Source organism: Tiliqua scincoides, chromosome 3, assembly GCF_035046505.1.
Source record: "Tiliqua scincoides isolate rTilSci1 chromosome 3, rTilSci1.hap2, whole genome shotgun sequence".
Classification (NCBI taxonomy): domain Eukaryota; kingdom Metazoa; phylum Chordata; class Lepidosauria; order Squamata; family Scincidae; genus Tiliqua; species Tiliqua scincoides.
Genome location: NC_089823.1, coordinates 217,629,058 through 217,640,978, shown reverse-complemented (window position 1 = coordinate 217,640,978; position 11,921 = coordinate 217,629,058).

The following is an 11,921-nucleotide window of genomic DNA, read 5'->3' as shown; positions in this document are numbered from 1 at the left end:
CATATAGAGGGAACATGAGTGAGGTCTTTAAAATTGTTCTTACTGTCAAGAAAGAAGAGGGGACTCCCCAAGGGACTGTAGGCTGACCCAAGAAAGTGGGGCCTAGTGATTAGCATGCTCATTCCCTTCCTTTTCCTTTTGGGACAGGCAGCTGAACAGGGAAAAGTCTTGGTAGAATATATCTGCTGCCACCAGCCTAGACTATCAGACCAGGCAGAGGGGGCCATCTGGCCAATGCTCCTCTTGTAGGAGAATACTGAACCTCAGGGGTGCTTATCACAATCACTCCCACAGCAGTGCCTGCAAAATGAGGGAACGTGACTACACTTCCCATTCCCAGGGACCAGGCAGACCAAGGGTTAAAATGTAACCAGTTTTATTCAAAGATTAAATAAGAGGAGAAAACAAAACCGAAAAAGATCAAGGCAACTAGATCAAAATGTGTGATACAAAAGATTAATGGAAGGTTGCTGCAAATGGCCTGCAGAAGGATTTCCAGCTACTAATCTGCTTGCCTCATGCAGGAATGTTTTGTAAACCAGTGAAAAAACCAAATTGAAATGAATTAGAGCCTGATGGATCTCTGTTAGATCCATCTGTGAGACACTCTGTTAGACACTCTGTTAGGTGTCCCTGTTCTAATTACCTGGAAGATGGAACTCCCAGACTACTTTCTCTTGCTGCCCTGTGAGTGAGTACTTATCTCTGAGACCCATGGAGTGGGCTCTCGGGCAGCTGGAATGAAGACCACTTGGTTCCTGGCGGGCTTGCAAGTTTTAAGATTTGGCTATCATGATGTCGCTGGTTTACCTGAATAGTGGAAAGGGATTACCTAGATACCTGTCTGTCCTCCCCTTGGAGGAAGACAGATGGGAATGTGAGCCAATCAGCAGGCATGTCCTTGTCCTTGGCAGGAACTCTGACCCAAATGGAACAGAAGGTGCTTACGGTGCTTACAAAACAAAGACCCAGATCCTAATCCACTTTCAAGCACCAACATAGCTATTCTGATGGGATGTGTGCTTCATCCTGCAGTTGGGGGGCACTCACTCAAAGTAAGGGAATGTTTGTTTACTTACCTAGGAGCTGCATTGCCCTTCTGTTGGTGCTGGAAAGTGGGTTAGGATTGCGCCCAAAGGGACAAAAGCTACCTGTGATGCTGAATGCACAGAAGCTACTGGTGAGTTCAATTTGCCCAAAATATGGGGAGACAGACCAAAAGGCACAGAAAAGAAGCGGGGACCCCAGGGAATCACAGGGAATCATCACACATGCTATGGGGAAAGTGACTAGACTTTTTCTCCATCTCCCAAAATGCTGGGTGACACAATAAAGTTGATGGACATTGATTCAGAAGAGAAGAGTTCAGAGAGGAGTTAAGGTCTTTTTGGCACTAGCCAAAGACTTCATTGTGCTCCCAGACATTGTTGGGAGAATAATAATGTGCATTCTTGTACATTAAATAATGTTCAATAGGCAGTTTTTTAGTGCATCGCCACCTGTCCTGATGAGTTGTACTAAAGCTCAGTATACAAGGCAATGAAAGTAACAGGTAACACAAATAGAATACAAGAAACAAAACTTCTGGAATTTGCTGCTACAAAAAGGGGCAATGGCTTTGACAGTTTGATGTCAAAAAGCAGTTTGATGGCTTTAAAAGGAGATGAGACAATTTCATGGAGAAGAGGCCTATCAATGGCTAATAATCAAGATTGCCAAGTGGAACCTCTTAGTAAGAGGCCACTGAAAACCACTTCTGTTGCTTCTGGGCTCCCCAGAAGCTTTTGACTAGTCACTGCATAAAACAAGGTGCTACTGTTTTATACAGTGGACCAACTATGTTTGGAATATACAGGGGTTTCCAGGTAGTTTCCTTCTTGTGACATCACATTCTGACATCACAATCCCTTGGTTCAACTAACAGTTGGTCAGAACACTGCTCTCACCAGAGCAGAAAGACCAGATCAGAAAGACCAGACCAGTAAGTCTTTCTTGATTTACCCTAATTTTGCATTTTTCATTTTTAGCATTATAAAGAGATTGAGAGAGGAAGAGGGAGAGATGAAGAGAGTATTCATGATCTTATTGGTTATTTTAGCATATTAGTAATGATGTTGATTCTAACGATGAGAAGTGCATTTTGACAGAGATTTTATTCTTTTCCTCTTAACCATATTGGACAGATAGCATATTGAAAGATATGCAGCATATTGAAAGATAACATATTGAAAGACCTAAGAAGTCTCCCATCAGATGGTGGTAGTGGAGGAGAAAGAGAAGGAGAAATTCTGGGGGAGAAGGTGAGGACGATGACTATTGATTGTATTTTATAATCCACAGCACCGCCCTGTAGGAGAGATGACCCAGGATCAGATTAAAGAAAGTCCAATGAAGCCAAGCTTGAAATTGTGGCCATAGGAAGAGAATATGCAGCCATTGGTAACCAAATTGCTGAATCTGATTTCAAGAATTGCTGAATCTGATTTCAAGAATATTAAGCAGATACTGTGGAGCAGGAATTCCTGTTCTGAGGAATTGTCACTGACAACAACAGCCAGTGAATTGTGACATTTAGAGGAAAGGAAAGTGTGGGAGGGGACTATTGGACTTCATTGGGCACCAATTCTTATCTTCTCTGTCTTGCTGTCTTGCTCCTTAGTCTTTCTCAGGCAGTGATGAAAGATGCCCTGCTCAGATCTGAGTCTGTACCCGCCATCCTGGCTGCAAGCATCACATATGAACAGAGGTGAAATATCTCTTTTAAAGAGGCTGAGGACAGTTCGGATGATTTTTATCTTTATACCTGGCCTTTTGATCAAAATTATCCCTATGGCAGCTTATAAACACAAAGCAAGCCAGGAGCCTCTTAGACCAATGACAGAGGCCAGAGTTTATGGCTCTGTTGCATTCCCCTTGTCAGTTACATGCAATTGGAAGTAAGAGCAGAGTTCTTTTCAGGTAGAGGGGGTGAGTTGCCTGCAGCTAGAACATATCTGGCCAGCTTTGGGGGGACAGGGGACAGCTGGTCTGCCCTGTACCACGATGTTCATCCTGAGGAGTCTGAGTGCAGCCTCTCAAGGGCTCCTACACCTTGTGAATATCTCTTCACAGCAAGTAGGCATTATCAGGAGGCAGGAAAGGAAGAACCAGCATAGGAATGCTTCGTTGTGCAGCCAAGCAAATGGACAGTTCAAGCCATGGGAAAGGGCATGGAGGAAGCCAGCACCCCATAAGAAAAGAAGGGCTGTCTCATTCCCCTGGCCTACAGACAGTTCAGTAATTAAGCAATGATAATAATAGTGAAAAGAATTGGGAAATGTTGGGTTTTGAGAGGGGCAAGAGAGAAGCATGTAATTTCCCCCACTCCTGAGCATCTAAGAATCCAACATGGTTCCCTTTTCATCTGCACCAGGGAATCCTCAGCAATGGAAGAAGCTGCACTGCTGATCTAACCACTTGTTGGTGTTTGGAGCCTAAAGCTCTGTACCAAACAGTAGCCTTCCTGCAGGTGGGCTTTCACAATCCCCTGCCACTGCTGGATGCACTAGAGCCTGGATTGCTGTCCCTCCTCACACAGTGTCCTCTTTTTCCTTCCATCCAGCCTTCCCTTGAATGGAAACAGAGCTTGCACTCCTCGAATTGACTCTAAGGATGTTCCTTCCTGTCCTCTCAAGACCTGAGGGTGATTTAGCCAGGACAACTCAGCACCAGGACAAATACTCCTGCTGGCCAGGTGGCATTGTGTTCCCCAGAGAGAGAAGTAAGAGGATAAGGAAAGTGGCCACATGAGAGCTTCCTCTTTGGAACATTCAGCAATCTGCTGCAGGGCTGCTTGGGATAGGACCCAATGAAAGAACTGACAAGATAAGCACATCGAGGAGAATGTGTGGCAAATGCACCTTACAATTCAAGCAGGTATGGAGAAAGCCTCCCCAGGGACAGTTGCCCTTCAGCCACGAGTCATCAGCAGATACAGGCAGCAATCCTATCCACACTTACCTGGGAGTAAGCCCATTAACTATAATGGGTCTTACTTCTGAGTATACATGCATAGGATTGGGCTCTCAGTCACCTTGCTCCTCTGGGGCTCTCTGTCTTGGCAGGTAAATTAAGGCTGAAGGAACACCATCATGCCACATCTCTTGCCTTTTAGTGTTGAGTGGCAGAAAGCACAATCTCCAGGTCCATGAAGATTGACTAGAACAGAGAGAGAGAGAGAGAGAGAGAGAGAGAGAAAAAATTTCAAGACCTAAAACGGAAACTTCTGGACACAGGTTATTAAGATATTCAAAGAGAGGGGTTCATCCTCACCTTCTAGTTTCTGATCCTGTCTGGGACTGTGGAGAGGCTGGCTACCTTTTAGCCCTTACTTACTACTGTTACCGGATCCAAACCAGGGGACTGTATGCATGCCATTTACCCATTGAAGCCAATAGAAGCTTTTTCCCAGGGAGCCCTGACTGAAACTGCAACAGACGCTAGGCTTCTCCCTTGCCTTTCACTGCAACCCATATCTGAATTGTCTTCAGGCCACATGGTATTTATAGGGGAGAAACATACGAATATGTCTGTAAGAGCCAATAAAATGATCAAAGTCATGCCTAATTAGGTCCAGATAGCAATGTCCCAAATCCCAACTGTGCCATAGAACAAATACAGAAGTATCCATTACCGTTTGCGCTGGGAACCCCAGCACAACCCTGACCCATCAAATCCAGCCTCGTCTATTCTTCTCCTCTTCTCTGGTGACCAGGAACTCCTTTCCTAAATCAAATTTTAGAAGAGCATAAGTAACTCTTCTCTTCAATTATCTTCTCTTCTCCCCAGATGACATTATATATAAAGATATTGATGGACCAGAAGGTGATGTGAGCCAACATTCAGAACCTAATTGCCATCCCTCAGATCTCACAGCTGGAGAAATATGAATAGTTCAAGTCTGCCAACTAGCACGTAGGCAAAGAAGACTTTCTTAAACCGGGGAAAAACTGAGAGTTCCCACAGCCTGGATATGGCAAGCTCAGATCTTGTTTGCCCTCTGCTCAAGAAACCAACTTCTCCCCAAAAGTAAGGAAAAAAACTAAAAAAGAACACTGAATGAATAGGAGAAAGACTACAAAAGGAGAATGTTCAAAAAAGTTATGAAAAGCAAAACAGAATATAGTGACAGAAAGAAAAAGGCAGAAAAACACACAGGGTAAAGAAGAAAGAAAGAAAGAAAGAAAGAAAGAAAGAAAGAAAGAAAGAAAGAAAGAAAGAAAGAAAGAAAGAAAGAGCCCATGTCAAAACTTGCAAGAGAAAAGGAAGACAAAAAATAATTCAAGTGAGGTGGAAGGTGGGAAATTCAGGCAGGATGGAAGAAAGAAGGGAAGAAGAGAGAGGCAGGTGGTGTGCCTGCTACGTAAGTGGAGGCTACATAAAGGAAAGGAAGCCAGAGACAAGAGATGAATAGATGGTAGGGAATTAAGGCCTTGATCGTATGAAAAATGGGCAAAAATGCTGCTGTTTTGCTTAAAACCTGCTGAAAGGCACCCTGCTGGCCCCAGTGGAGCTGCTAGGCTATGGTAGAAATATTTCAACTAAATAAACACATAATCAGAAAGAATAAAAGTGAGGCAGATGGTAGGAAATTGAAACAGGATTGACACAAAGGTAATCTGTGGCCTCTTGAACCTGAACAGGTGAGAAGGAATAAAAGAGAGGTGGGTGGCAGGAAGGTGAATCAGGACTGAAGAAGGAAAGGGGGAAAGGAATAAGAAAGAGCTAAGCAGTGGGGGGGGGCAGAAGAATTGGAGAAGGAAAGGGGCATAAAGAGAAACAAGAGAGAAGTCAGCAGTGGCCAAATTGAGCTAATAATGTAAGAAAGAAAATATGGAACAAAGGTGAGCTAACAGGTGGGAAAGAATAAAAGAATAAGACACAGGCAAGCAGTGGCCAATACAGCCTAATAATATAGGAAAGAAGAGAGCTAAGCATGGATGTGCTGAGCATATAATGCAAGAAAGAATAAAGTACAGCTTAATGTAGCCAACTGAGCTTGAAAACAGAGGGGAGAAGGGGAGGGAAAGGGAGAACTCAGTGGTAGGGAAAAAAGAGTAACATTCGGATACAGTCGTGGTCATCCAGAGCCTAATAATATAAGAATGACAAGAAAAGAGACCTCAGTGCGGCTACATTGAGTGAGCCTGCTAACACGGAGAAGAATGGTGGGATCCTAGAAGAATAAGGGGGATCCTAGCTGGAAGCACAAGGAAGGAATAAGGGACACTTAAGTGGTAGCAAATTGGAAGTGATAATGTTTGAAAGAAAAGGAGGAAGAAAAGAGAGCTGAGTGTGGCCTAACTGTTGATAGCATAGGAAGAAAAAGTGGAATAAGGAAGAACTCTGTGGGAAGTTGGCAGGGGGGGGAGAAGAATTCACAGGAATTCAATGGCCAAATAGAGCCTCATAATTTAAAAATGAAACAAAGGAATAAAAGACAGTTCATTGTGCCCACACTGAGCCCAATAATGTAGAGCAAAATAGGTGGAATGGCTCATTGATGGAAAAGAAAAAATGAAATAAGATAGAGGTAAGTGGTGGTCAATTTTAGCCTGGTAATGTAAGAATGAAAGGAAGGAATAACAGAGAGCTTAGTGCCCAAACTGAGCCTGATAATGTAGGGAAAAGCAAGGAATGAGGGAGAGCTCAGTGGGAAAGGAATAAGACGTGGCCAAAATGAGACAGATGATGCGAGGCAGAAAAGAAAGAATAAGAGAGAGCCAGGACTGGTCACATACAGCCTCCTAATGTAAGAAAGGAAGGAATAAAAGAGAGATGTGTGGCCCGATTGAGCCTCTGAGGGCACAATCCTAACCAACTTTCCAGCACTGAGGTAAGGGCAATGCAACACTGAGGTAAGGGAACAAACATTGTCTTACCTTGAGGAGGCCTCCGTGACTGTCCCCCAACTGCAGGATGCAGCACATGCCCCACTGGCACAACTATGCTAGTGCTGGAAATTTGGTTAGGATTTTGCCGTTTATGTAAGGAACAAGAAAGGAATAGAAGAGAGCTAAGTGTGGATAAAATTGAGCCTGATAATGTAGGGCAAAATGGAGCAATATTGGAGAGCTCCATAGGAAATAAAGGAATAAAACAGGTAGGTGGTGGCGCAGTTGAGCCTGGTAAATGTAAAGGGAAAAAGAAGGAAATAAAAGAAAGCAAAGCGCAGCCACATTTAGCTTGAGTATGTAAGAATAAGAAAGAAACTAAGTAAGAAAGAAACTAAGGAACAGAAGAGAGCTAATTGTGGTCAAACTGAGCCTAATAGTGTAAGGAAACAGCTGGCATTAGGGACAACTTACTAGGAAAGAAGAAAAGGACATATGTAGTGGCCAAATTGAACCTGATAAGATACCAAAAATAAATTGAAAGAAGGAATAAGAGAGGGCCCAGGACAAAAGGGTAATAAAACACAGATATGTACAGGTCATAACTGAAACTACAAAGGGTAAAAAAGAAAAGAAGGAATGCTTAAGAGTTCAGTTGGGGAAGAAAAAATGTTATAGGACACAGGTAAGTAGTAGCTAAATAGAGCCTCGTAATATAAAAAAAGAAAAAGAATAAAAGAGAGTTAAGTGTGGTGAAACAGATCCTGATAACATGCGGAAAATTTGGGAAAGGAATAAGAGAGAGGTAAGTAGTGGTCAAGTAAACCTGACAATTAAGGAAGAAAAGACAGAATTAAAGGGAGCCACATGTGGCCAAAGAGAGCGTGATATGGCATGAAAGAAAAGAAGGAATGAGAGTGAGCTAAGTGTGGCCAGCTTGAGCTAAATAAAAGAAGAATAATGGAAATCAGTGGAAAAGAAAAACAAGGAATAAGACACAGGAAAGTGGTGACCAATCAGAGCCTGATAGTGTAAGAAAGAAATTAAGGAATTGGTTATGGAATTAAGAAAGTGGTTGCCAAATTGAACCATGTAGAGTAGGAGGAAAAAAGAGGAGGAATGAGGGAGAAGTCAGTGTAGGGACTTAATCAAAAGGAATAAGACACAGATAAGTGGTGGCGAAATGAGCCTGATAATGTAAGAAAGAAAAGGTGGAATAAAAGAGAGCTACATGTGGCCAAACTGAATATGACAACATAGGGCAATGGTTCCCAAACTGTGAGCCTTGGCTCCCTAGGGAGCTGTGGAAACCAGCCAGGGGAGCCACTGAATCCTTGTGAAAAACCTGCCGCCATATACAGTGTATAGGATTGTAGCCCTAATGGGGAGTCGATGACTGAGTAGATCAAGGGAGCGGCCAGATGAAAGTTTGGAAGCACTGACAAGGGGAAAAGGAGTAATAAAGGTGAGCTCAGTGGAAGGAAAGGAAAAAAGGAATAGGACACAGGTAAGCAGTGGCCACTTGGGCCACAGAAAGAAAGAAATTCCCAAAAAATTAAGTTTGGCTAAGTTGAGCCTGATAACATGGGTGGAAATTGGGAAATAAGGGAGAGTGGGAAGGAGGAAAAGGGAGTAAGGCATAGGTAAGTAGTGGCTGAAAAGTGCTTGAGCCCAATCCTATCCAACTTTCCTGCACCGATGCAGCCACAATGCAGACCCAAGCTAAGGGAACAAACATTCCCTTACCTCGAGGGAGCCTCTGTGACTGCTCTCCCACCTCAGAATGCCCCATTGGCATGGCTGCAACAGTGCTGGAAAGTTGGATAGGATTGGGCTTTTGATCGTATAATGAAGAATAGAAAGAATGAAAAGGAAAGAAAATTTCGTGTGGCAAAATTGAGCCTGATGATGTGAGAAGGAAGGAAAGCAAGAGAAGAGAGCAAAGTGTCGCTGAGCTGAGCCCGATAAAATACGGAAAGGGGGAATAAGGGAGAGCTCAGTGGTGGAAAAAGGAAAAAAAGGAATAAGACACAGGTGAGTGGTGGGCAAACTGGACCTGGCAATGAATGAAAGAAAAGGGGGGGGATAAGAGTGCTCAGTGTGGCAAGTTGAGTCTTATAGAGCAGGGGTGCCCAAACCCCGGCCCTGGGGCCACATGCGGCCCTCAAGGCCTCTCAATGCAGCCCTCAGGGAGCCCCCAGTCTCCAATGAGCCTCTGGCTCTCTGGAGATTTGTTGGATCCCGCACTGGCCCAATGCAACTGCTCTCAGCGTAAGGGTGACTGTTTGACCTCTTGCGTGAGCTGTGGGATGAGGGCCTCCTCCACTGCTTGCTGTTTCAAGTCTGTGATGCAGTAGCAGAAGCAAAGGAAAGGCCAGCCTTGCTTTGTGCAAGGCCTTTATAGGCCTTGAGCTATTTCAAGACCTTCATGCATTCATATAAGTTCATCTTTAATATATTTATTTATGTAAACTTATGTAAATTTATTTAAATTTTAAATGCAAGTTCTTTTTCCCCCGGCCCCTGACACAGTGTCAGAGAGATGATGTGGCCCTCCTGCCAAAAACTTTGGACACCCCTGTTATAGAGTAAGGAAGAAGAAAGTTATCAATGAAGCTAGGCATGGACTACGCTAGTCTGATAAAGTAAGGCAAAAATGGAGGAATAAGGGAGAGCTCAGGGGGAGAAAAAGGGATGAGACTGAAACAGGGAAGTACTGACCCAGCAGAGCCTGATAATGTAAGGAAGAAAATACCAGAGAGTTCAGCAGTGGCAAAATGAGCCTGGGAATATACCAAAAATAGGAGGAATAAGGCAGAACCTAGTGGGAAAGGGAAAAAAAGCAATAAAACAAAGGTATGGAGAGGCCAAGCTGAGTCTGATGGTGTAAGAAGCAATCCAAATCCCCCCCCCCCCGAAACGGCACAAGTCCCTTGCGTGGCTCCCATCTGTTGGGAACTTACCATAAACCCATTTGCGATGACTCGGGAATAGGATAAGCCAGCGCACAGATGTATGCAGGCACTATAGAGCCAGCCCTGTGCCAGGAGGTGGCAGGTTTGTACCAACCCAGACAGACCAACACAGGGGGTTTGAGAGGGTCTTGGGAGAGAGGAACGGAGGCAGGGAGGGGGTGTTTCTGGGCAGGGGAAGGCAGTGCCGGGAGCAGATTGTGCCTGGGAGATGGGCAGGACCAGCTGCAGCAGTGCAGGCCAGATCCCAACCCTGTCCCAGGCCTGCCTGATGTTGCTCGGGTCACTCAGATTTGCATCTGTGAAATTGTGGGCACAGAGCCAAGCAGCCCTATAGAGAAATCCCCTTACTCCACGTTGCGCCCCAGGCTGCACCAAACCCACAATTGGCCTACCTGTTCCTGCACAGTTTAGGATTGCGCCCTAAGACAGTTTAGTGTGTCCAGGTTGTAAAACAACACTGCAAATGAGAAAGAATGTGCTGATCCCTGGAGAAGGGGGAAAATGCATCTCTTTAAAATCACAGTTTAAAAAACTGCTTTTTACTGTTTTAGAGAGACAGTCATGCAAGCGATTACAGGCATTTTTCACCTGTGGAAAATTCCACAGATTTTTCTTTCTTAACACAATGAGAAGGGCCCTTTAAATTAAAGGAAAACAGTCCTTTAACAATAGCCTTGTTAATGCAACTGAGGGCAGCCAGTTGACAATCCATCATCATTCTCTCTCCACACTCATTCCAAACCAATGACCCCACCCTTCCCACTGTGCACTTGAAAGAAAGATAATCTCTTTGCTCTGGGTGAAGGGAGGGGCTGGCTCAGAGTGAAGCCTTCCTAAACCTCTGGAAAGGGACTGATTGAAGGATTGTCTGCTTAATGACTCTTTCTTACATCATAAAGGTCAGCAAAGCTGTTTTTAAATATCATAGCAAAAGGACATTGTTTTTTAAATGGATTTGCTTTAATACAATTTTTGCCATCCATGTGAGTTCTGGGAACAGAACCCTTGTGAATAATGAGACTCAGCCTGTATCTTCTTGGGGTCAGAGATGCTGTCCCAAAGATCTGGACTTGCTTCTGGGCTCTGGTGCAGCCCCCTCTGCGCCAGGTCTTCTTGGCTGAAGCTGGTCACTCCCTGGTCACTGGCCATGGTCATGGTGCCTGTTCTTGGCCAGACTGGGAGATCTATCAGTGATTCTCCTCTCCATTCTACTATTTGGCCCTTTCTGAGGGTCAGAATTGCATGGCAAAGGCTTATCCCCTCTTGCCATAGTCTCACTCCTTGTCCGTGAGAAAGCAATGGAGGGAGAACTAATGTGTTTTAGCTCTGCCCTGTTGCTTTTGGTGGGCCTATCCCCTCCTGGGCAGGACCTGTTGCTTTGGGGTTGGGGCCACTGTCCCAGGGACCTGGACTTGTCTATGGGAATCCTTCCTCCTCCTTGGGCTAGGGATAATGGCTCCCCATTCACTGGCCCTCTAAGCCAGTCCTAGAGATCAGCCAGTGGTCTTCCTCTCCACCAGGTCACCAGGCCCATTTTGAGACTGTATGCCCGCTGCTGAAGCCTAGCCTTGCAAACCACTCTCTCACTCGGTGATCACGCAAAAACAATGGAAAGGTAGAATTAAACTGTTAGAACTCCTTTCCGTTTTTGGTTGAGGCCCTGTCCCATCTTGTGGAGGACCTAAATACTCCAGGGAAGGGGTGCACAAAACCCAAACCCATTTCCAGCACTCAGAGACCCCCATCCAGACAGTGGGGAGCCCCCAGTCTCTAGTGAACCTATGACCGCAGGAGACTTGAAAAAGCCCAAGCTGACCAGAGGTGACTGCTCATCGCAATAGCAGTGAAGATGGAGGGAGAAGCCCTGGTCTGTTTGACTGTAGGAACATTCTTCCTCCTAAGTCCCTCTCTTTTGGAGGAGGCTGCAGGGAAGGAAGGGATAAGCCCTGGTCAGTTTCAATGGGGGGAACCTGCTTCCTCCTAAGTTCATCTCATGGTAGGGAGGCTGCAGGGAAGGAAAGAAGCAGCCCTGGTCTGTTTGAATAGAGCAGGGGTGTCCAAACTTTTTGGCAGG